Source organism: Martes martes (genome assembly GCF_963455335.1).
Source record: "Martes martes genome assembly, chromosome: 10".
In the NCBI taxonomy this organism is placed as follows: domain Eukaryota; kingdom Metazoa; phylum Chordata; class Mammalia; order Carnivora; family Mustelidae; genus Martes; species Martes martes.
This window is the reverse complement of record NC_137898.1, coordinates 23,008,750-23,036,372: the sequence shown is the minus strand read 5'-3', so window position 1 is coordinate 23,036,372 and position 27,623 is coordinate 23,008,750.

Below are 27,623 nucleotides of genomic sequence, written 5' to 3'. Positions count from 1 at the left end.
CTCCATCCCAGGACCCTGGGATCATGACCTGAACTGAAGGCAGAGGCTTTAAACCACTGAGTCACCCAGGTGCCCTAAGCCAAGACTTCTAAAACAAAAACAGACAAACAAAAAATCCTGTGCCCTGGGAGAAGTAGTCATTCAGAGTCTCAAACACAATTCCCTCTTCCTCAGACCACCAAAAGAATCTCTGAGTCGTGTTAAAAACAGCAAAACTGAAACAGAAATTCATGCTAGAACTCTATAACCTTGTTATAAACAGCTGACCCCTGAATAACGAGGGTTTGGGGCACTGATACCCCTTCCCTGCACAACTGAAAATCCACAAAAAACTTTTGACTACCCCAAACCTTAATTATTAATAGTCTACTGTTGACTGGACACTAATAACATAAACAGTTGATTCACACATATTTGTATGTTATATGTATTATATGCTATATACATATATAAAGTATATAACTGTCCTCTTATAATACATTTTTCTTTCTTTTTTTTTTTGGTATTTCTAGGCTAGAGTTCATCTATAAGTTTTTCCAAATTGTCCTAATTACCTAAAAAATTTTCCAATATATTTACTGAAAAAAAAAAAAAAAAAAAAACCATGGACAAGTGGATGCCCACAGCTCAAACCCACGTTGTCCAAGGGTCAGCCGTATACACATTCCTCATGACTGACATCATTACTGTTACTTTTTTCAATCATCATGCTCCCAATATCACAATGACATATAGTTGAAAAAACTACCTTCTAAGAATGTATTTCTAAGAATGTATACCAATTCATTCCTAAATCATTGCTTTAAAATATCAAGGGAAATTATAGCTCTCTGCCCTTACAAACGTGTGAAGTGACATGCCCATACCTTTCCAGTTCCTATTACCTAGACCAGTTTCTAGAAACCAATTTCTTTCCACTTCATAGAACACAAATTCCAGATAGTGATGTTTTACACATGCTAAACAGTTTCTATAATTAGGTGTTTCTGAAAATTACCAGCACAACAAAATAACTTGATACAAGTTCTACAAAGCAACTGTGAATCTGCCAAAAAACAATAGAGTGTTAAGAGTTTTCCTCAAGCTAAAATCACAGAGCCATGTTTCCACAGAGTATCTTAAATGCCTAACATCCTACAAGACTCACCATAGAAAATGCTGGTTCCGGCCAACTTCTGTTATTGATCATTCTATCAAGAAATATTGTTGAATTTCAGTAATGTTCCCAGCACTCCTCGAGGAAATAGGGTGGAAATGGAGAAATGTCTAGGACTCAAAGGGAAAAAAAAAAAAGTAAATAACATTTTCTTACTTGCTACACCCAATGATATAACTTTTATAACTTTCATAACTACCTCATATGCTTGCTCATTTAATCCCATCAAATATTTCCTAACTCCTACAACTGTATACAGGACATAGCACCTTGTGAAGTTCTTTACCAACTCTTTCCTTGCCTTTAAAAAAAAGTTTTAATAATTTTTACCTATGAACATGCAAACGTAATATAGTAATGCAAACGTGTAATTATAAACATACTGTGTGTTGTAAAACTTACTTATGCATGTATGTATGTATTTATATTTTATATTTTTTCAGACTATTTTTTTTTTACAGCAGTTTTAGGTTCACAGAAAAATTGAGAGGAAGAAATCGAGACTTCTCCTGCAGCCCTAGTTCCCACACATTTAAAGCCTCCCCCCATTACTAACATCTCCCATTAGCAAGGAATATTTTGTGTATATTCTGTGTGTTTGAAAAATGTACAATGACATTGTTATCCATCATTATAATATCCATCATTATAATATCATACAGAATAGTTTCACTGCCCTAAAAATCCCCTGTGTTCTGCCTGTTTGCTCCACCCCACCTCCTAACTCCTGGAAATGGCTGATCGTTTTACTGTGCCCATAGTTTTGCCTTTTCCAGAATGTCATATAGTTGGAATCATACAGTATGCAACCTTTCCAGATTGGCTTCACTTAGTAATATGCATGCAAGTTTCCTCCATGTCTTTTCATGGCTTGATAGCTCTCCTCCCCCTGCCGCCATGCCTATAATATTCTACTGTTGGGATGTACCACAGTTTATTCATCCATTCACCTACCAAAGGAAATCTTGATGCTTCAGAGTTTTGGCAATTATGAATAAAACTGCTATAAATATCCATGAACATCTGTTCATATGCTTATTTGCCATCTATACATCTTCCTTGGTAAAGTGTCTGTTAAGGTTTTTGGCCCATGTTTTATGTGGGTTGTTTGTTTTCTTATTGCTGAGTTTTAAGTGTTCTTTGCATATTTTAGACAACAGTGCTTGATCAGATGTGTCTTTCACAAGTATTTTCTCCAAGTGTATGGCTTGTCTTACCATTCTCTTCTGTTTCACAGACTATAAGTTTTTAATTTTAACAAAATCCTGCTTATCAATTATTTATTTCATGGATTATGCTTTGAGGTTGTGTCTAAAAAGACATCACCATACCCAAAGTCATCTAGGTTTTTTTGCTCCTATGTTATCTTCTAGGAGTTTTGTAGTTTTAGGTTTTACAGCTAGGTCTATGATCCATTCTGAGTTAATTTTTGTGAAGGGTATAAAGATATTTAGATTCTTTTTTTTTTTTTTGGGGATGTCTGCTTGTTCCAGTATAATTTGTTGAAAAGACTGTCTTTGCTTCCTTGTATTGCCTTTGCTCCTTTTTCAACCATCAGTTGACTGTATTTATTTGAGTCTGTTTTAAGGTCTTTCTTCTGTTCTATTATTCTTTTTGTTTACTATTTTGCCAATACAGCGCCTCGATTACTATAGCTTTATAGTAACTCTTGAGTTCAGGTAATACCAGTCCTCCAACTTCATTCTTCAATATGGTGTCGGGTGACTGTGTTTTTAGAGCAGGAATTTTTTTTCCCCCTTTCTGGTGTCACTTCCTTCCCTCTTAATCCTTTCTATCCATACTGTGTGCCAGCTCCATCAAGATACCCCAAGTTAAGAGCCTAGTATGTTTTCTCCCATAGCTTTCTCTATCATCATATAATTACTTACACAGGCATCTTTAGATTTCATCGATTCTAAGTTGCATCTTGGTCACAGTTTAAGGCCTCTGAAATTAAGATACAATAATAATTGCTGTGAAACACCCAAGTGGTAACTTAATTGCTATTATCTATGCAGGCATATCAGTATCTAAAGAATGGAAGTTGGGAGCCTGGGGAAAAAAGTCTTAGACAATGCTGGAATTCTCACATTATAAATGTTAATGATATTGATTGCAAAGGAAGACATTTTGTGAAAAACCAAAATATCTGACCTCAATTTGAAAAGGGACTCATGAAAGTCCCACTGTGGATATGAAAAAGATTTAATAAAATCTTGACCAGTTTATTTTGCTTACATGTTCCTTTTCATGTATGAAAAAAACTTATATAAGGCAAGTACTGATATGTGGTTAAATCTAAAAGAGCTCTTTAAATGAAAGTTAAATTTTATAATGATAAAAAAGCCTTCTATCATAGTTTAATCTCAGCATTTTTTCCTTTATATGAAATGATGGTGTGTTTTAAAATCAATGGTATTTTAGGTTCAATAAAGCACTGTATTTAAACATATACATATTTATAAAGTTTTTAATTTTTTTATGAATATACAGTCATATTTTATATAGTTTATCTCATTCAGTGATATCTTGTGGAAATTCCTCCAAATCTAAGAGGGATATTTCAAATCATTTATCTTATTGGCTAAATGATAGTCCACTGTGAATTCACTCCTTTATTCCTTTATTGATAGGCATTCATTTTATTATTGTTTTGTTTTAATGTTATAATTAGTATCCTTATAAATGCCTTCACATATACTAATAGATATTCCTATTTGGGGTGAATTTCAAGAAGTGGAATTCCTAGGTTAATATTATTTATTTTATGTATAAAATTTAATAGATAGTGCTAGTTTGCTTTCCTAAAGGCACGAGACAATTCTAACTTAGCAATGCCCAAGAATATTCTTTCTCCTACAATTATGAAAGAAATATATTATTATTCTTTATTGAAGTCAGCCATATCTTAACAAATAAATCATTGTTACTTTGCATTTCCCAACATACCAGTGATTTTTAACACCTTTCCATATGTTTATAAGTCATTAGGATTTATTTTGAATTTCTCTATTATTCATTTATCCTGCCCATTTTTCTGTTTGGTTACCTATTTTGTCTTTTTTTTTTTTAAGTTATTTGTATATAACAGATACAACATTTTGGTCACCAGAGACACATATTTTCCAAATATTTGTCTACTGACTTCATAGATGATAATTTTTTCTCACAGTTATCTTAATTTTTACCTTTATCGTCTATTTTATGGCTTCAGTATATCCAAATTTGGTTAAGTTCTGCTAGATTTTCTTGCAAGACCTTCCTCCATTTGAAATTTGTTTTTCATATACCAAAATAAAAGTTAAATTTTATTTTTACCCCATCATGTCATCACCATTCATTAAATAGAACTCCTCATGGATCATTCATTTTCCCCCAGTCCTTTTTCTTATCTATTCTCAGACATTTACTCTACTATATAAGCTTTAAGAAATTTTCATCCAACCATCTTCAGCAGCCCTTGCTATTTAAAGAAGAATTTAGTCTCATATTGGTTATGTAATATGCACAAAATAGGAGACGAATGGTTTATAAATGGCAAAGGGAGCATTTGATCTCAGCCTGATCTGACTGCAAAACACTTGGCATCATCTCATCCTGCCTCCACACAGTCTCCTCTGATATGCTCATACTCATCACTTATCCAAAGACTGGCAGCTAGGGTTTTCAATTCCTAGAGATGAGGAAATGAGACTAGGGGAAGGGGAGCTAATTTGGCCAAGACCATGAATATCATTTGATAGGAACATTATTTTTATACAATATAAGCCTCCATGAATGACATATGCTTTTACAGGCCCCTCATCCCCAAATCAGTATGTGCCTTTTCACTGACTATACTGACATTTTACCTTTTACCCCCATCATGAAAGGCCTGTGTACCTCAGGAAAATCAGCCTACTTTTGAACATAAAAGTAGACAAATTGGGGGTGCCTGGGTGGCTCAGTCTGTTAGGTATCCGACTTTTGATTTCAGCTCAGGTCATGATCTCAGGGTTGTGGGATCAAACCCATATCAGGCTCCATGCTCAGTAGGGAGTTTGCTTGAGATTCTCTCTCTCCCTCTGCCCCTCCCCACTGAGTACTCTCTCAATCTCTCAAATAAATAACTACAACTTAAAAAAAAAAAAAAAAAAGTAGGCAAACTGGATATGATCATCCCAGGAAGGAAAAAGGGGCATCTGTATTCAACACATAACACTACCCCAGGGGGCCGTTTGCTCCTGCAGCCACTAGCCAGGATACTGTACCTAGTTTTGACCAATGGCAAACCTACAAACCAGCACACACTCCTGACAATGGAGCAGGAACCAAAAGCCTTTTACATCAAAGCCTAGGATTCAAGTGTCAAAACCTACACAATGCTGCCTCTATGTGGGAGTCACAAATTTAGGATACTGACTTCTATAAAATCGAATCACCAGAGTCCACGACACTGTACTTATTCATATCCTCATAATCAGGAGATCACAAGTCCTGGTTTGCCTAAACAGTGCAAGTTTATGACTGTTGCCCCAGCGTAATTCATAATACAGTTCCCTTTCCCTCTCAGAACTGCATTGTTGCAATCAATTACATCTCCTGCTCTTTAAAAAGGGACAATGCAAGCATGGCAGGTTGTTGTGGCACTACAGAGTTGATCTAGCTTTGCACCTGGTGAGGCTTATGGGATTATTAGTTAAATGCCAGAGGGGAAGAACTCCAGGACAAAACAACCTTTCCTATTTTATGTCACTGTCATCTACTAGAACCATTTTCTCTCAAAAAACAGAACCTTGTTTAAGAATTTTTCCAATTGAATAGCCTACCTGCTGCAGTGGAAGTTAGGTATCTTGGGTACAGTTGTACAATTCCTATCCTCTGAAAACAAAAATCCAGGCTAATAGGTCTGATATTCTTCTGAAATTCTGTATCTCAGAGATATTGTGGTGCCCACACTCCTCACAGCCAACCACCAACAAGAGGACCCCAACAGGTCCCAAATAGAAGCTTAAAAAGACTCAAGTAAGCTTTGATTCCAATTCTTTTGTCCTTTCTATCACATTATCACTTTCAGAAAAGTGACAAACTAATTTGATTTAGTAAAGCAATTACACTACTACTTGGGGTCATATAACTATCATAATTTTTTTTATTGAGGTGAAATTCAAGTAACATAAAATTAACCATTTTAAAGTGTGCGATTAGGTGGCATTTTGTATATTCACATTACTGTGCCAACCATAACGTCTACGTAATTCCAAAATATTTTATCCCCCATAAAGGAGACGAGTACCCATTAAGCAGTCACCCCTTACTCCCCCACTACCAGCCCTGGCAACTATTAATCTGTTTTCTGTTTATATGAATTTACCTATTCTTGATATTTCATATAAATGGAAACATATGTGATCTTTTATGTCTGACTTACCTTGTTCCTTACAGTACTTCTTTCCTTTCTATTTTGAATAATATTCCATTTATGTATATAACACATTTTATTTATCCATTCACCCACGGGTGGACATTTGAGTTGTTTCCACCTTGTGGCTATTGTAACGAGTGCTACTATGAACATTCATGTCCAAGTACTTCTTTGAATAGTGTTTTTAGATTGGGGGGCATATACATAGGAGTAGAATCTCTAGATCAGAGATACTGCCGAAGTATGTTCCACAATGGATGCACCATTTTACATTCCGATGAACAATATATGAGAGTTACAATTCCTCCCTATTCTCATCAACAGTTATTTTCAATTTTTTTTTTATTACAGCCTAGTGCATGTGCAGTGGTACCTCAAACAGATTTTTTTGTACATGGGAACATGACATCAAAGAAGAGAGGTAAGTTTTTTTCTTCCTTTCTAATTTATTTATTTCTTATTTTTTATTTTTTTTAACTTTTTTTAAAAGATTGTATTTATTTATTTGATAGACAGAGATCACAAGTAGGCAGAGGCAGGCAGAGAGAGAGAGGAAGGGAAGCAGGCTCCCTGCTGAGCCTGATTTGGGGCTCCATCCCAGGACCTTGGGATCATGACCTGAGCCGAAGGCAGAGGCTTTAACCCACTGAGCCACCCAGGCACCCCTCCACCTTTCTAATTTAGATCCTATTTATTTAAATTATTTATTTGTAATCACCTAATTTTTCTGCCTAAAACTTCCAGTACAATGTTCAATAGAAGTGATAAAGTGGGTATTCTTTTATTGTTCCTGATCGTGAAGAAAAGTTTTCATTCTTTCACAATTGAGTATGAGGGTACCTTTGGGTTTTTCATAAGTGCTGTTTATCAGGTTGAAGAAGTTCCCCAATTTTTTTACTGATTTCATCATGAAATGTGTTGGTTTTTATCAAGTGCTTTTTCTCATGAATAAGATTTTGGGCAAAAAAGAAGAGTTGATTGAAAGAGTCATGAGCGATTAGAGACAGTAAAGGTAACTAATGGCTGGATTGACCAGGAAAGCTAACTTTGGAAGATGGACGGATTTACATTTAGAAAGGTAGAAGAGGGTGCCTGGGTGGCTCAGTTGGTTAAGCAACTGACTTCGGCTCAGGTCATGATCCCGGAGTACCGGGATCGAGTCCCGCATCAGGCTCCGAGCTCCACAGGGAGTCTGCTTCTCTCTCTGAACTTCTCCTCTCTCATGCTCTCTCCCACTGTTTCTCTCAAATAAATAAAATCTTTAAAAAAAAAAAAAGAAAGATAGAAGAAAAATAGGAATGCATATTCAATGTAGAAGAAGCAACCCCATAGGAAATGTAAGCATGATTTAAGAATGTGTAAGTAAGTGGGTGGCTCAGTGGGTTAAAGCCTCTGCCTTAGGCTCAGGTCATAATCCTAGGGTCCTGGGATCGAGCACCCCTTCGGACTCTCTGCTCAGTGGGGAGCTTGCTTCCCTTCCTCTCTCTCTGCCTACTTGTGATCTCTGTCTGTCGAATAAAGAAATAAAATCTTAAAAAAAATGGGTAGGTAATATACTCTTGGTGGGAATGCAAGCTGGTGCAGCCACTCCTGGAAACAGTATGGAAGTTCCACAAAAACTTGAAAATAGAGCTACCCTATGACCCAACAATCGCTCTACTGGGCATTTCCCCTAAAGATACAAATGTAGGGACCCGAAGGGGCACATGCACCCCAAAGTTTATAGCAGCAATGTACACAATAGCCAAACTATGGAAAGAGTCTAGATGTCCATCAACAGGTGAACAGACAAAGAAGATGTGGTGTGTGTGTATATATATATATATGTGTGTGTGTGTGTGTGTGTGTGTGTGTGTGTGTGTATGTATGTGTATATATATATATATGTGCATATATATATATATATGAATATTATGCAGCCATCAGGAAAAACAAGATCTTGCCATTTGCAACAATGTGCATGGAACTAGAGGATATTATGCTAAGCAAAATACGTCAATCAGAGAAAGACAATTACCATATAATCTCATTGATATGAGGAACTTAACAAATAAGACAGAGGATCATAGGCGAAGGGAGGCAAAAATGAAACAAGATGAAACCAGAGAGGGAGAAAACCTAAAGAGACTCTTAATCTCTGGAAACAAACTGAGGGTTGCTGGGGGAGTGGGAGATGGGGTGGCTGGGTGATAGACATTGGTGAGGGTATATGCTGTGGTAAATGCTATGAATTGTGTAAGACTGATGAATCACAGACATGTATCCCTGAAACAAATAATACATTATATGTTAATTAAAAAAAAGAGGGGCACCTGGGTGGCTCAGTGGGTTAAAGCCTCTGCCTTTGGCTCAGGTCATGATCCCAGGGTCCTGGGATCGAGCCCTGCATTGGGCTCTCTGCTCAGCAGGGAACCTGCTTCCTCCTCTCTCTCTGCCTGCCTCTCTGCCTACTTGTGATCTTTGTCTGTCAAATAAATAAATAAAATCTTAAAAAAAAAAAAAAGAACGAGTAGGTAATTTCCATCTAGTTTTTATTAACTCCCTACAGTACCTATAAAAACAATTCTCTATAGATGTTCCAGCAAGAGTCCTAAAGTCTCAGCCTTACAGCCAGCAACAACTAAAAGCTAAGTATATGAGTAAAGTTTTCATGGTAATTCCAGACTGAGTCCCCATCTCGAATAGTAATTACATAAAACTGATTAAGAACCATCTGAGTGAGCTCAGCCTATCCTGATGAGAAATAAAGAAATAACCATTGTTGTTTTAAGCCACTGAGTTTTGGGGTGCTCTGTTATACAGTAGTAGTTACATGAAAAACACATGAGCACAGACTAGAAGAAAGGCTGCATAATGGGGCCAGGCCATACACGGTACAGTTGTTTCTAAATTCAAGTAATTCACTCACTAGGCATATTATCCAGTGGGCAGAAGGCCAGGTCACAGACACTATAGATAAACATGTGTATAAAATAGTTCCTGCTCTAGAGGAAGTCATAGTTTAAGGAGGAGGGGAGAGACTGTCTATATATAGCAAGCAGCAATAAAATGGCACATGCCCTACCAAAATGATGTGGACTCAAAGTTATTGGGGCAAAATGGAGGGAGTGATAAATTCTGAAGACAGACATGGGAAGAAAAAGATTTTCAAAATACAAGGGTGGCATTCATTTTGAAAAGTGGAAAATAAGGAAGGAAACTTTCCAGTAAAAAAGGAACAACATGTATATATTTCACAAGTGTTAATTTATGTCATATTTAGAGGCTGTAAAAAGCCAGATGTGGTTTGAGTATCAGAGGCAAGAGGAGTGGTGAGAAATGGCAGAGGATGAGGGGAATGGCATTTTAAAGGAGTGTGGGCTAATTTATGGGCTGAAAGAAGACAACCAGTGAGATGAATAGTAGCATAAGACATTGAACAAAGAAGACAATCCTGATGGCTTCAGATTTTTGCAGAAAAATAGGAAAAATATTTACTCAATCAGCATCAGTCCAGGTTATGCTGCCTTCCTTGGCAGATAATAATGGAGATGCAGGCAGCCACTGTGGAACTCTCTGGAAAAGGATCAGTCATTCAGGTTGATGTATTATGCACCTGATGTTTATTAGATGAAAACAGCCCTATGTTATGTGTCAAATAGTATCTTTCTAATTTCCCTTCCCTGTCTCTACTCTTTCCTTTACTACTATACCCATAACCTCCAACTGAAGAAAATTATTGTTTTTACGGCCTTATATACTGGAACAAATTTCATTTCAAAGCTGAATGGAATGATGATCACAAATGAAAGTGAAAATGCTAACAAGTGAAGACTGTGACCCAATCATCACACTAAGACTTAGAGACACAGTTCCAAGAATTCCCAAATTATTTGATGTCTCTCTGACTGCACTCCTGATCATCCTTCCTGACAGCTTTCTTTAACTGGAAGTCAGAAGTTATCATAATCCTTTTGGACTGCACTGCTTGGCTATTTCAATGTCAGCTAAAATCTCTCACTGAAGCCCAAGGACTACCAGCAAAGAACAGAAGCACTTCCAAATAAACAACTGATTTGTTGGTATAGTAACCAAAAAGGGGATAGCCCCCCCCCACTTGATGCACTGGAATTAAATTACCCCGGATACATAAAATATTAGTACTACCATCATTTATATGCATGTTTACTGTTAATAATACTATTATTAGGGGCACCCAGGTGGCTCTGTCATTAAGTGTCTGCCTTCCACTCAGGTCGCGATCCCAGGGTCCTGGAATCAAGCCTTGCATAGGGCTCCCTGCTCAGCGGGGAGCCTGCTTCTCCCTCCCTGACTCCCCCTGCTTGTGTTCCCTCCCTTGCTTTGTCTCTCTCTGTCAGATAAATAAATAAAATCTTTAAATAATAATATTATTATTATTAATAATACCTCTCATTGTAATTCACTTCTTTATGTAATTTTCACAGGCCTCATTCTTTGTAATAAATTATTAATAATTTTTGCAGGAAGATTGTTGAGCCTGAGTACTTTTTTACCTACTGAGACAAAAGAATGTTCTTTCCTGATGTTGTGTTTATCAATGGCAGTCTCCTAAACCAATAGATGGCAATACCACAAAGTAATGAGACAGCCCAGAGCCTAGAATCTTTCCTATATCTAAACTTTCATTTACTGTTGCATTAGTACCTTCTCAGACAATGTGATGGCTCCCTGATTCTATGTACACACAGCAGAGAAACTCATGCAACCCTACAGGGACTCCCTCAATCACCTTTACTGTCTACAGACTTCCTTTCCCTGGCTCATGCATGCTTTGCACCTATTGCCATGCCCCTGTGACACTTTGCAACAGAAGTGTGCCTTTGCAATACTGAGCTATTTGCCAAAAGTGGCTTGGAGATTATGTTTCCCTTGGGTGACTCAGCTCATGACTGAAAGACACAGGGTTATAAAAGCTCAGCTCCCCCTCTTAGAATTGGGACAAATTATTAAATGTAATTTACATTCCAGGGTTTCCTTCAGGATCCACCTGAGTCCAAGACTTGAGATCTTCTTCTTTCCTGCCCTATTTCCCACAATATCATAAAGTCTTTTCCTAGGTACACAGTTTGAATAAATCAACTGTCTATAAGTCTTCATCTCAAGATCTGCTTCTTATGAACTAACCCTAAGGCAAAGGGTATCAACAACTTTATTGAGAAAGAGAAGTAAGCATCCTATTAGCAGGCAATCAAGACAAGGCACTGCTTTAACTTCCCAGTCTATTATTTAATTTCCTAGCTATATTCAGAATTCTCCCAGGGTACTGAAACGATGCAGAAAAGAGACCCATCAGGCACAAAAAAAGTGAGAAGTAATAATGACTTTATAATGTTCATAGTCATCTTAGGGGCAAGCTATATGAGAGCTCAAACATTCAGATGTGTCAAATTATATATACACAGATGTACATTATATATGTGCAAATGATATATTTATATAAAATATATATTATTATAATACACATCAGGGCTAAGTCATAAATTTTTTTGAGACAGAGAGAAAGAGTGTGTGTACCCTCATGCAAGGGGGAGGGAGACAGAGAGGCAAAAAGAGAAGGATAGAGAATCTTAAGCAGACTCCACACCCAGCATGTAGCCTAATGCTTGGCTTTATCTCATGATTGTGAAATCATGACCTGAGTCAAAATCAAGAGTTAGATGCTTAACCGACTGAGCCACCCAAGCACCTCATCGGGGTTAAGTATCAATGCTACCACAAGCCATACATTTTGCTGATAGTCCTGATCTGTGCTCAAGGGATTACTGGTAAGGACAGAAGAACAATTATGATCAGGGGGTTGACCCCATCCAGCAGGTGTAAGTGTATGATAAAGTTGAAGTCACATAATCTGCAGGATATACATGATATAAAACCACATTCCATCTTGGGAACTTAACAAGTGTTTGGTTTAAGTGGAATCAGGATGTTCTGCAGAGCACCACACTAGGGCTTTAAGCATCAATTCTAGGTATTGAGTAAGAATCAAAATGTTCAAATGATAATGATTAGCATAAGAGTGACTACAATCAGGGTTTGAGTCTCTGGAAAAGAAGCTAGCATGAATCAGGTAAGAGGGTCCAGATTAAGAACTAGCTTCTAGACTGTGAAATATAGGCAGCAGAGACCCACGGACGGTTGACTGATTTAGCACACAGTAAAATTAGTCAACAAACTGGGGAGAGGAAGCAAGATGGCTGAGGAGTAGGAAACTGAAGTAGTTATAGAGACAGAGCTGAGGTAGGGGCTCTTGGCTCAGGGTTACCTTAAACCATGATCTGAGGCACAGCCAGGCCACTGCTCTTTGTACAGGGACCCCCACAAATGGCAGATCTGGAGAGACCCCCTCCTTCCTCCTCCAGAAGGAGTGGTGCAGGAGTGCTCAGCAGGAATCTACTGGGTTTGGAGACTCCAAACAGGGCTGCGTGCCAGAGACAGAAGCTCTTGGTCACAGGCTAGGTGACCACAGAGCAGAGCCGAAGACCAGGGAGACAGGATATATATATATATATATATATATATATATATATATATTTCTTTAGTTTCCCCCCTCTCTTCTCCCCCTATTTCAGGTATTCTGATTTGGTTAGCATATATTTTTCTGGGGTCTTTGCCACCCTTTTATTGTTTTACTTTCTCATTCATATATTCTTATCTGGATAAAATAACAAGGCAGGAAAAACTCAACAAAAAAATGAAAAAGAGGAAGTACCAATGGCTAGGGACCTAATCAATATAGACATTGGTAATATGTCAGAACTAGATTTCAGAATGATGTTTATCAAGGTGCTAACTGGGCTCAAAAAAAGCATGGAAGATATTAGAGAATCCCTTTCAGGAGAAATACAATCCCTTTCTGGAGAAATAAAAGAACTAAAATCTAACCAAGTTGAAATTTAAAAAAAGCTATTAAAGAGGTCCAATAAAAAAATGGAGGCTCTTCCTGCTAGGATAAATGAGGCAGAAAAGAGAATTGGTGATATAGAAGAACAAATGATGGAGAATAAAGAAGTTGAGCAAAAGAGAGAAAAATAACTACTGAACTACAAGGGGAGAATTCAAGAGATAAATGATACCATAAGACAAAAACAATATTAAAATAATTGGGATCCCAGAAGAAGAAGAAAGACAGAGAGGGACAGAAGGTATACTGGAGCAAATCATAATACAGAATTTCCCTAATATGGCAAAGGGAACAAGCATCAAAATCCAGGAGGCACAGAGAACCCCCCTCAAAATCAATAAAAATAGGTCCACATCCCATCCTCTAACAGTAAAACTTACAAGTCTCGGTGACAAAGAGAAAATCCTGAAAGCAGCTTGGGACAAGAGACAACATACAATGGTAGAAATATTAGATTGGCAGCACACTTATCCACAGAGACCTCGCAGGCCAGAAAGGACTGGCATGATATACTCAGAGCACTAACTGAGAAAAATATGCAGCCAAGAATACTGTATCCAGCTAGGCTGTCCTTGAAAATAGAAGGAGAGAGAAAAAGTTTCCAGGACAAATAAAAATTAAAAGAATTTGCAAACACCACACAAGCCCTACAGGAAATACTGAAAGGGGTCCTCTAAGTAAAGAGAGACCCTAAAAGTAATAGAAAGGTAGAGACAATATATGGTAACAATCACCTTACAGGCAATACAATGGCATTAAATTCATATCTTTCAATAGTTAACCTGAATGTAAATGGCCTAAATGCCCCAATCAAAAGACAAAGGGTATCAGAATGGATAAAAAAACAAGACCCATCAATATGCTGTCTATACGAAACTCATATAAGACCCAAAGACACCTCCAGATTTAAAGTGAGGGGATGGAAAACAATTTACCATGCTAATGGACATCAAAAGAAAGCCAGAGTGGCAATCCTTATATCAGATAAATTAGATTTTAAGCAAAAGACTATATAATAAGAGATAAGGAAGGGCATACTTAAAGGGACTGTCCAACAAGAAGAGCTAACAATTTTAAATATCTATGTCCCTAACATGGGAGCAGCCAAATATATAAACCAATTAATAACAAAATTAAAGAAACACATTGACAATAATACAATAATAGTAGGGGACTTTAACACCCCCCTCACTGAAAAGGACAGATCATCTAAGCAAAATAACAAGGAAATAAAGGCTTTAAATGACACTCTGGACCAGATGGACATCCCAAAAGCAACAGAATACACATTCTTCTCTAGTGCACATGGAACATTCTCCAGAATAGATCAGATCCTGAGTCACCAATCAGGTCTCAAACAATACCAAAAGATCAGGTTCTTTCCCTGCATATTTTCAGACCACAATGCCCTGAAGCTCAATCATGAGAGGAAATTTGGAAAGACCTCAAATACATGGAGGATAAAGAGCATCCTACTAGAGAATGAATGGGTCAACGAGGAAATTAAAGAAGAATTGAAAAAAATTCATGGAAACAAATGAAAATAAAAACAAAACCATTCAAAACCTTTGGGACACAGCAAAGGCGGTCCTGAGAGGGAAGTATATAGCGATACAAGCCTTTCTCAAGAAATAAGGTCTCAAGTACACAACCTAACCCTACACCTAAAGGAGCTGGAGAAAGAACATCAAAGAAAGCCTAAACACAGCAGGAGATGAGAAATCATAGGGATCAGAGCAGAAATCAATGAAATAGAAATCAGAACAGTAGAACAGATCAACCAAACTAGGAGCTGGTTCTTTGAAAGAATTAATAAGATTAATAAACTCCTTGCCAGACTTATCAAAAAGAAAAGAGAAAGGACCAAATTAATAAAGTCATGAATGAAAGAGGAGAGATCACAACCAACACCAAAGAAATACAATTTTACGAACAAATTATGAGCACCTATACACCAGCAAATTTGACAATCTGGAAGAAATGGATGTATTCCTAGAGACATATAAACTACCACAATTGAACAGACCTGAACACACCCACAACCAGTAAGGAGACTGAAGCAGTCATCAAAAATCTCCCAACAAACAAGAGCCCAGGGCCAGACAGCTTCCCAGGGGAATTCTACCAAACATTTAAAAGAAGAATTAATACCTATTCTCCTGAAACATCCAAAAAATAGAAAAGGAAGGAAAACTTCCAAATTCATTTTATGAGGCCAGCATCACCTTGGTCCCAAAACTAGACCTAGACCCCATCAAAAAGGAAAATTATAGACCAATATCCTTGATGAACATGGATGCAAAAATTCTCACCAAAATACTAGCCAATAGTACAGGAAAAGGATTATTCACCACGACAAAGTGGGATTTATTCCTGGGCTGCAAGGACGGTTCAACATCTGCAAATCAATCAATGTGATACCATATATTAATAAAAGAAAGAACAAGAACCATAGGTACTCTTCAATAGTTGCTGAAAAAGCATTTGACAAAGTACAGCACCCTTTCTTGATCAAAACTCTTCAAAGTGTAGGGATAGAGGGTACATACCTCAATACCATCAAAGCCATCTATGCAAAACCCAAAGCGATTATCATTCTCAATGCCGAAAAACTACAAGTTTTTCCTCTAAGGTCAGGAATACGGCAGTGATGTCCACTATCACCACTGCTATTCAACATAGTACTAGAATTCCTAGCCTCAGCAATCAGAAAACAAAAAGAAATAAAAGGCATTTAAATTGGCACAGAAGAATAAAACTCTCACTTTTTGCAGATGACAAGATACTTTATGTGGAAATCCCAAAATACTCCACTCCAAACTGTTAGCACTCATACAGGAATTCAGTAAAGTGTCAGGATATAAAATCAATATACAGAAATTAGTTGCACTTCTATACACCAACAACAACACAGAAGAAAGAGAAAAGGAGTCAATCCCATTTACAATTGCACCCAAAACCACAAGACACTTAGGAATAAACCTAACCAAAGAGGCAAAGAATCTGTACTCAGAAAACTATAAAGTAATCATGAAAGAAATTGAGGAAGACACAGAGAAATGGAAAAACATTCCATGCTCATGGATTGGAAGAACAAATATTGTGAAAATGTCTTTGCTACCTAAAGCAAACTACACATTTAATGCAATCCCTATCAAAATACCATCAATTTGGAAAGGAAAAGATGAAGAAAAAAGGAAGTAAGGAACGATGTCCAATGGAAAAAAGACAGTCTCTTCAATAAATGGTGTTGGGAAAATTGGACAGCCACATGCAGAAGAATGAAACTGGACCATTTCCTTATACCACACACAAAAGTAGACTCAAAATGGATGAAAGCCCTCAATATGAGACAGGAATTTATCAAAATCCTTGAGGAGAATACAGGCAGTAACTTTTTCAACCTCAGCTGCAGCAACTTCTTCCTAGAAACATCACCAAAGGCAAGGGAAGCAAGGGCAAAAATGAACTATTGGGACTTTGTCAAGATCAAAAGCTTGTGCACAGCAAAGGAAACATTCAACAAAACCAAAAGACAACTGACAGACTGGGAGAAGATATTTGCAAATGACATATCAGATAAAGGGCTAGTATCCAAAATCTATAAGGAACTTATCAAACTCAACACCCAAAAAACAAAGAATCCAATCAAGAAATGGGCAGAAGACATGAAGAGGTATTTCTATAAAGAACACATCCAAATGGCCAACAGGCACATGAAAAAGTGTTCAACATCACTCAGCATCAGGGAAATACAAATCAAAACCACGAAGAGATACTACCTCACACCAGTCAGAATGGCTAAAATTAACAAGTCAGGAAACGACAGATGTTGGCCAGGATGTGCAGAAAGGGGAACCTTCCTCCACTGTTGGTGGGAATGCAAGCTGGTGTAGCCACTCTGGAAAATAGTATGGAGGTTCCTCACAAAGTTGATAAGAGAGCTACCCTATGACCCAGCAATTGCACTACTGGGTATTGACCCTGAAGATACAAATGTAGGGATCTGAAGGGGCATGTGCACCCAAATGTTTATAGCAGCAATATCCACAATAAGCCAAACTATGGAAAGAACCTAGATGTCCACCCACAGATGAATGGATAAAGAAGATGGGGTATATATATATATATATAATGGAATACTATGCAGCCATCACAAGAAATGAAATCTTGCCATTTCAACAACGTGGATGGAAATGGAGGGTGAAATAAGTCAGAGAAAGACAATTATCATATGATCTCTCTGATATGAGGAATTTGAGAGGCAGGGTGGGGAGTCGTGGGGGGCAGGGAGGGAAAAAATGAAACAAGATGGGATCGGGAGGGAGACAAACCATAAGAGACTCCTAATCTCATGAAACAAACAGGGTTGCTGGCAGGGGAGGTAGGGTAGGGATAGGGTGGTTGGGTTATGGACACTGGGGAGGGTATGTGCTGTGGTGATTGCTGTGAAATGTGTAAGCCTGATGATTCAGAGACCTGTACCCCTGAAGCAAATAATACATTATATGTTAATAAAAATAATTTTTTTAAAAAGTTAGCCAACAGACTGTAGTTACACTACTCTGTGTTAGGGGTTGGCATAGTGAACTCTCTGCTTTCATTCAGGTAAGAGGTGTTAGGGATAGAGAGGTTTGATAATATTTATAGATCCCACTGCTTATGAAGTGGGGGTGGCAGGACCCAGCTGTATGTAATTCTAATGGGTGCTAGGATGGTCATCAACACATGCTTCTGCTTCCTCCTCCTCTTCTTCCTTCTTCTCTTTCCTTCCTCCTCCTCTTTGTTTTCTTGTTCTTCTCTCTTCCTTCTCCTTCCACTCCCCCCCCATTCTGATCAGCAGCAGCAGCACAACAACATATATTGAGATCTTACTGTGTGCCTGTAACGACTGTAAACAATTTGAATGTAATAACTCATTTAATTGTCAAAACAGCTGTATGGAAAGGTATTATAAAGACCCTATTTTACAGAGGAAACTGAAGTGTAGAGGACTTACATAATTTGTCTACATTTCTGGTAAAGTAATAGCAAAGCCTGGAGTTGAACCCAGGTGCCAGAGCCCACGTTCTTGGAAAATACATTCCAGTACCCAATGATTACTATATAAGCAACTAAGGTAGTGCTGTGGCTAGCTATGTCTCATATCCAGGGGAATTACTTTTGAATTTGAAGCAAGGGAGTCACTTTGCTTTCAAATTCCATTTTAAACTATCATTTCCAAAATCCCATGGGACCTATATAATCCATAGGTACTTCCTCATCTTCTGAAATCCTTTATTGCTTATTTAAGAATCAACATTTATTCTGAATAACCCGTTCTCACTTCATTTTCTGCCTTCTCACCCCAACTGCACTAAATTATCTCTGTAGGAAGATACTGCATCTTACAGATGTTGCATATTATGGAGCCTGACATTCAGCAAGCACTTAACAAAATCCTGTTGACAGATTAATTGCAGATTGATAAAATGGGGACTTTCCAATAATGTAATATGTTGCCAAGAGGATGCCATCAAATCCTCTTTCAAAGAGATGTTTATAAATAGGATTCAACTTTGGCCAGTGAATTAGTGTGATCCTACTTCAAGTGAAAGGAACAATCTAAAAAAAATCCCTTCTAAGCCTATGACTTAAAACCTCTGGGATCTGTCTTCCTAAACACCCATGTCCCTTCTTTTCAAGGTATTCATGGCACAAGAAGACTGGAAATCTGGACCTTACACATAATGTAATATTTTGAAAAAATCATAAGCTTTGCAGACAGTTTGAGATATTAATTTAAGCTCTATAACGTAGAGCTTGGCAATCTTGATCAATTTTAACCTCTCTGAGCTTCAGTTTCCTCATTTGCAAATTGGGTCTGATGACAGTAACCTTATACATTTATTCTAAGAAAATACGGAAATGTGTAGGTTAATGCAGTGTCTGAAGAAACATAAACACTCAACAAATATTAGCCCCTTTACTTCTAACTTAACTCTTCATAAAATCAGATCATTCCACAAGTTGTATTTCAGTAGAAAATGGCCATTTAATATGCATGAGTTTAAGAATATGCATAAATATATGTATGAAATAGTTACACCACAAAGCTTAGTAAGGTAATTCCAAGAAAAGTAAACTCCAGATGTCAACCCTAGGGTTGGCAATGATCTGGTGACACAAAAAATAATCTGTAACTTATAAGGGTAATAAAAAATTAGTAATAAATATTTTACTACCATTCAGATCAGAATTTGTTTTTAGAAAGTGAGTGGCTACAGTGCGATGGCCATTTAATGCAGTAGCTCAGAGAAACAAAGAATCCCTAAGCAGTAGCAAAAGCTATAGAAAGCAAATATTAACAACTGGAAAAATTTTTAACAGTTATGTGAATCAGTGTAATAACAAATAATATTAGAAACAGTAAACTAACTAATAACAATGTAGGTAATGAGTTCTGTACCAGAATGTCTCAACTCTGAAAGATTATTGGCAGACACAAAGAATAACTTGGAATTAACATTTTAATGTTGATATAAGCAAGTGGGTATTTGGGACTGGGAAAGGATTGCCTAAAGAGGGAGTAAAACATGTTTGAGAACCAGGACAGAATTCAGAAAGGAATGGGAAATTAGGACAAGGTCAAACTCATCATCATAAGACATTCCAGGCTAAGAGGTACACCACATTATCCTAATAAAAAGGTTTTGGCAATAATATTTTATATGAATATTAGTATTAGTTTGTTGAGAAAAAAACAGTATAGTCATAACTAAACTATTTAATGGATTGAGTTTTTATTATATATACTTAGAATCTTCTCAACAATTTTTTATATCTTTGAAGAGGATCAAAATTTTTTTTTTTTATTTTATTTATTTGACAGACAGAGATCGCAAGTAGGCAGAGAGGCAGGCAGAGAGAGAGAGAGAGAGGAGGAAGCAGGCTCTCTGCTGAGCAGAGAGCCCGATGCGGGGCTCGATCCCAGGACCCTGGGATCATGACCCGAGCCGAAGGCAGAGGCTTTAACCCACTGAGCCACCCAGGCGCCCCGAGGATCAAAATTTTTAAAAAATCCTTTTAGTTTGTTAAGGATAGAAAATCCAGCAAAATTTATAGTCAAAGTCTTCGTTCCAGAATGGCCTGAATCCAAAGTTAAGAAATAGCCTTTGTTAATATATCCCAAGACCCCAGTTAAGAGATAGCCTTTGTTAATATATCTTCTATGGGTGACAAAAGATCACACCAGCATAAAATATAAACTAAATATATATAACCATTTGTGTGAGTGTGCACCCACACATAGACATGTACAATTTAGTTTTAACATAGTATCTCATGGGAGAAAAATTCACTTTAACATTACAAAAATCAAAAAACAAGTCAATTCAAGATCCACTGACTTCTCAGTTCAGAGAGTTTTATGCTAGAATAATCAAGTTTCAGGGAACTGGTTGTCATCAATCACTCAAAATAAATCTGAATAATCTCCACATATAAAAATCATAATTGCTAAAAATATGCGTACATATTTAACATGTGAGAATTTTACTGGAGACTATGTAAATAAAATTCATTTAAAATTTTGCATTCATGATGTTTCTTGAGTTGGTATTTAATAGCAATTATAAATTTAACTTTGTACACACAAATTATGCAATCCAAGTTTAAATTAATTTTCATTAATAAAAACAACATAGAGCATTGTGAACATCCAATTGCATTCAACTGCATTTGATTTAGCCACTAAAATTATCTGAAATAAGCAGCAATTTAATATCTAAGATATCAATTCTAAATTCAAATGATACACTAATTAAAGACTTTTCAGACAGCTAATTACTTTAAAATACAGAATTACTTTCATTTTTTTAAACACTTGTCTAACTTTGAGCATTACACATTTTATACTTTGATATTTCTTCATTTGCATAATAGCCCTCTATAATTTTATGGGTTAAAGACAAATGAATTAACATGATTACTTCAGTCATAAATGCATGACGTCATTCATGGAAAATGTTGATGCAAACAGAACATCTAGACCCATATCATGTCTACACCTGCAAAATTCTAGGTTCTCTGAGGTAGGCAACCATGTCATCATTAACTTACTAGACCCACTAAAACCTGCCACCTAATAGGTGCTCTGTATATGCAATAAATGTGACCACTGACATTACTCTTTGGGGAATGGGATGCTTAGTGGTTAATGCACATTTTTCTGCCTATAAAAATTAAATTAATCACTCTACAATAAACTATATGTCTTAGTAGTGGGATGGGAAGATCTGGGATAAAACACACTGTATTAAATATAGTTAGAGAATGAATATATAAATATAATAAATATATAAAAATATAAATGGACAATAGTCAAACCATATATGAAAACAGAACTCTAGCTCACAATTGGCAGCAACCATCCTAGGAAACCAGATTACTATCTACAAGTCAAACTTGTAAGGAAAGACCATTATCTCAGGAAACCAAACAAATAACAAACAATAACAAATAATGAATAACAATAACTTCTGTAACAATCAGCCCCCAAAAGCCAGTATTTGATTACCTCTTACTAATCCCATAGGATGCCCCACTTCTAGTGAGCCCACCTACAATTTTTCCGTAGAAAGCCTCCATTCACAGCATACCTAAAGCCTTACTCATTTTTAACTATTAAGCCTTCCCACTCTTCTGTCTGCCTACTAAACACAAGTGATAATAGTTCTCTCCTTTACTATAGCAAGTTCTGAAAAAACAGACTTTGTTGTCTTTTGAGTGGTCTTTATTCCATAATGGAAAACATGGGGTGGGTTTATTAATGATTTAAAAAAATTTTTTTTGTATATTACATATATTCTAGTGAGTTAAACTTCCATAATCAGGAAATGTAAATGTTATCTAGCCAGGCAGAGGTAATATACCTTTACACTGCCATAGTCATATACTCTGGATATATGTGTGTGTAGTTAGACAGGGGGTGGCAATTCAGGAGACATTTGGGTGAAAGGCTTGGATAGACTGTGTATTATGGATCCTCAATTAGAATATAACCTTACCCTAGCAGAAACCACCTAGCAGTGCTGCATGTATCACTTTGTAGTTTTCTTTCTAACTCAAGAACCAAAAACCAAAACTCTGATTATCTTCCAACTTTTGACATCTAAGATTTGAAATGTCCTTTGCTTAGAACTGCTGATTTCTGGCAAAGAGCTGCTGACAATGAAGTTATCACTAACATTATTATTTTCAGTACATCTGAAGAATATATAAACCTTAAACATGACAATTTCGTACTGCCACAAGAACTTATCTTGTTATCCATCCTTCTCACAGAATAACTAATCCAGAAACAAAGTGTTATAGGAAGAAAAATAGCTAGCTATTAATGAGTAATTATTATGTGACAAGTATTAAATGTTCTACATGTATCTTATCATTTAATTTCATAGAGCTTGGTATGGCATGTACTATCCTTCTCCCCATTTTCAAATTAAGAACTTGAGAACTATATGCATAAGTAGACTATTTAAGAAGAAATGTTTACTACTGGATTAACTCAGACATTTTTATTCCAAAACCTATGGACTTAACTGTTAGCTATAATCTCTTCCTACTCCAACTCTCAAAAAAAGAGATACATATGTACATGCATACCTGACTATAAAATATGAGTCAAGCATTAATTAAGAGGAGTAAATTCACCATATTCTCTGTTTTAGATCTGATAATCTATGCATATGGCTTCTCACATATCTGGATTTAGTAGGAAATTCATTTATACATATATAAAAAGTTTGGATTCTCAGATTTAAGAAGCAAAGGATAGGACACCTGGGTGGCTTCATTGGTTAAGCATCTGCCTTCAGCTCAGGTCATGATCCCAGGGTCCTGGGAGTCCTGCATCAGGCTTCCTCCTCAGCAGGGAGTCTATTTCTCCTGCTGCCCCTCCCCCTGCTTGTTCTCTCTCTCTCTCTCTCTCAAAAACAAATAAAAAATCTTTAAGAAGCAAAAGATAAATTCCATTTTGAATGGCTTAACATGTAAAAATATATTGCTTATTGTAAATTTAAGAAGGAAGTTGTAAGTTTTGTTTTGTTTTGTTTTGTTTTGAGAGAGGGAGAGAGAAGAGGGAAGGGCAAAGGAAGAGGGAATCTTAAACAGGCTCCACACTCAGTGCAGAGCGCAACATGGGGCTTGATCTCACAACCCTGAAATCATGACCTGAAATGAAATCAAGAGTTGAATGCTTAACCAACGGAGCTGCCCAGATATCTGAATAGGCATTATAAATTGTGTAATATATGGAACACTAAATATGTTACATAATCTGTATGAGTATAATCTATAGGCTACTAAATTCCACCCTTATAGGATATATGTCTCTGACAAGTAACTAAACATCTTTATGACACAATTTCTACATCTGACAAATGGGAATAATCCAAGCAACATTCTTTTGGGTTGTTACCAATAGTAAGGGAGATCATACATTCAAGCACTATATTAATGAGTGGCAACATCCTGAATCATTCACATGAAAATTCCCTAGTTCAAAGCAACATAAAACTAGAAAAACTCCCAATATTGAACACATGCAATTGCTCAATTTCATTAATTACTGACAGACTCTTCAGAAAAAAAAAAAAAAAACTAAACACGTTTCCAAAGAAAGAATACCCACTGTGGGAGAGAAGGTAAGGGGGGAGAAAGGCAGAAGAAAGGGGGTAAAAGTTGATGGAGGAGAGAAGAGATTAGAAAGAGAGAAGACCAACATGCCTACTACTAATTATTTTGTTTTCTGTTCATAAAGCAGTTTCCCAATCTCTTAACTTTTCTGATAACCTTCAAAAGCTCTCCAATAGTCCACATTTCAATGGTTTCTAACTTGCTTCTTAGTTCATCAGAGAGGATGTAATTAGAAGCTGTATTTAATTAAATAACAATGAAACTAATGCATTTAAAATTTCTGACTTTGTTGCCAAGGTAAAATAGTAATTGAAAACAAAATGGTTAGAAGCAGGCAAAATAGGTTGAAGGTTGAACTGATGGCAAGGGGTCCTCAGTAAATAATCAGAAAAACCACAACACAGTCCTTCCTGACTTTATTCTCCACCTCTTGGTTTCTCATACTCTGTAACCTGAAGGACATATGTAGTGTAGGACACTATTTCCTAAGCATCATCAATGTATGGGCCAGAACTATAGCAGAAAAGAAGAGACAAAAGAGAAAATGTGTGTGCATGCATGCACAGGTAGGGGGAAGGGGCGGAGGGTGCTGAGAAAAGTACAAGAATATAAAGTGAAAGCCAGAGTCACAGAAAGATGCAGAGATGGGGGCATTAGGCATAATGACAAGGTCATTACTTTAAATTGAAAAATAATCTAGGTTCTAATCTATCAATTACTTTTCATCTCTTTTATTTGAGGAAGTTACTTAAGTCTTCCAATCCTTGGGGTGCCTGGGTGGCTCCTCAGTTGAGTGTCTGTCTTCAGCTCAGGTCATGATCCCAGAGTCACGGGATCGAGATTGAACCCCAAATACAGGATCCCTGCTCGGTGGCGAGCTTGCTTCTTCTTCTCCCCCCTCCCCACCCCACTTGTGCTCTCTCTTATTCTTTCAATCTCTCTCTCAAATAAATAAATAAAACCTTTCAAAAAAATTCTTCCAATCCTCGGTTTTCTCAACTTGTACACTGAGAATAATTATGCCAACATTATAGGTTTTAGTTGGAAATAAAATGTATCTGTTGTAATTACTCAAAACAAACTAGATGTTCTACATATGGTAACTCATATTATTTAACTATGCTTCCTGTAATTACTTAATTTCACATTTCTGCTTTTAATATTCCACAGGCCATGGTACCTTCTAAAGGAAATATGTTGTTAATCTGCTGGGGCTTCCATAACAAAATCCCACAGACTGAGGGGCTTAAACAATGGAAATTTACTTGCTCATAGTTCTGAAGGCTAAACGTTCAAGATCAGGACACCAGCCTCTTCTGAGCCTTCCCTCCTTGGCTTACAGATAGCCACGTTCTTGCTGTATCCTCACGGGGCCTTTTCTCTGAGTGTACACATCTCTACTCTCTCTTCTGTTTCTTACAGGGACACCAGTCATATTGGATTAAGGGTCCGACCTCATTTAAACTTAAGTACCTCTTTAAATTCCCTACCTCCAAATACAGTTACATGGCAGGCTAGGTTTCAACATATAGATTTTGGGTGAACACAATTCAGTCCATAACACATGCATTAAAAATGATCAAATTAATGGAAGAGGCTCAGCTTTGACTTATAGAGACTTTCTACATGTCCCTGAAGAACACCTGATCTTGAGACAAAGCTTATTTCTAGTTCTACTTTATTATTCAAACCCTATTTCCAAGATTCCTTTTGTTAACACGCCCTCAGTTTGTGTACTCTTACAAAAATTTAGATGATTGATTGGAACCACTGGATTGAAAACTATTCCCCAAGCCAAAGGCACTGAAATACCATTTGGATGCTATTATTGATACTGTCTGCTTTAACAAATGTACAGGGTATTTTTACTTTTTCAGGGAATTTTTGATGAACATGAAATATTCATGGAGGACAGATAATATTTAAATGACATCGTTAAATAATTAAAAATGTGAAGATCTCCACTGGGAATTACAACATTAAGACTGCAAATACATTCTCATTATCTGCTCTCAATTTCTGAGATATTGTGGAATAAAAGGAACATCTGAGTAATTTCTCTATGCTTTTATTAAGAGAGTGGAAATCTACCTTTGGAGAGACAAACTTTGCATTAGATTTTCAGCAGAATGATTATTAAAATATTCCTGAATAAATTCTGGGACCTAAAAATCAAATGTAATGTCTAAAAAGAATATACTAAATTCTAGCACTCCAAATACCAATGTGACTAAAGATATAAGAAAAAGCTTTTGAGAACCCAAAGGACTAAGATTAATTCAGCTATTATATTTGCCAAGTATATATTCTATTTGCTTTTATATTCCCTTTAAACCAATCAGAAATTGGTTTATTTCTATATCTGTTTGTATGTGGCATGGCAATCAAATGCACCTGGTTATCTGATTGAATTGTCTCAATAGGTCTATAGAGAGGACTATGTTACAGGAGAAGAAACTGAAACTAGAAATGTTAAGTGACTGACAAAGATCATAAATGATAAGTGGCTTTGCAGTTAGGTTTAGTTACCTAAACCTAATCATAAACTTTATTACCTTTTCTCAAAATAATGGTAACATCATATCCTGCTTCCTCACAGGGCTGTTATAAAATTCACTGAAACAATGAAAGTTAAGGTGCTCTACAAATTATTCAAGGATTCACAAATAATTTTGTATTATTGTATACTATTCCTAAGCTATAATAACATTTTTGCCTAACTCTTTACCAGCTAGAGGTATCAACTTGTTATTTTTTTACATATTTAATATAATTTATCAATTATTTTGCAATAGAAGACTCATGGGTTTTAAGAAAAGGAAAAATGGAATACAGAACTATTAATATGACGAGTGAAATGGCATTTATTAGAAGTTTGTTGGTTGTGCATTCAGTATTATGCTTAAGGCTGTGAAGGGTCGCAAAGACTATTTGAACAATATACAACATACATTTTCTCACTTTTAAGCTTAAACTATGAGAAAGACATTTTGAAATAGTAATTATTACATAAAGAATAGCAATATTTATTGTGTGCTAAGAGATACTTGAAGCATAACACATATGACCTTACACATTCATACACAACCATAAAATTAATAAGAAACTTTACTAATGCCTTAATTTCCAATTGTTCTTACTTATTAACACGTTGGAATCTATTTGGTTTATTCCCATCATTCAAGGCTCTTACAAAATTAGTCATTATTGTGCAAATCAACAAATCTAATGCTTGGTCTTCATTACTCTGAAATATTCATTATTAAGAACCTCATTTTGGAAATACTGGCCTCGCTTGGATGCCATGACACTCATCACAAGTTCTCCTGTATCTCTTTTATACTGTCTCCGTCTGTTTTGTCATTATTTCTTCCTCACTTAACCCAAAGTATAGACAAGGCCAAGAACCTGTTTTAACATAACAATCCCAGGCACCTTCACAACTTCAATTCGCATCTTCCCAG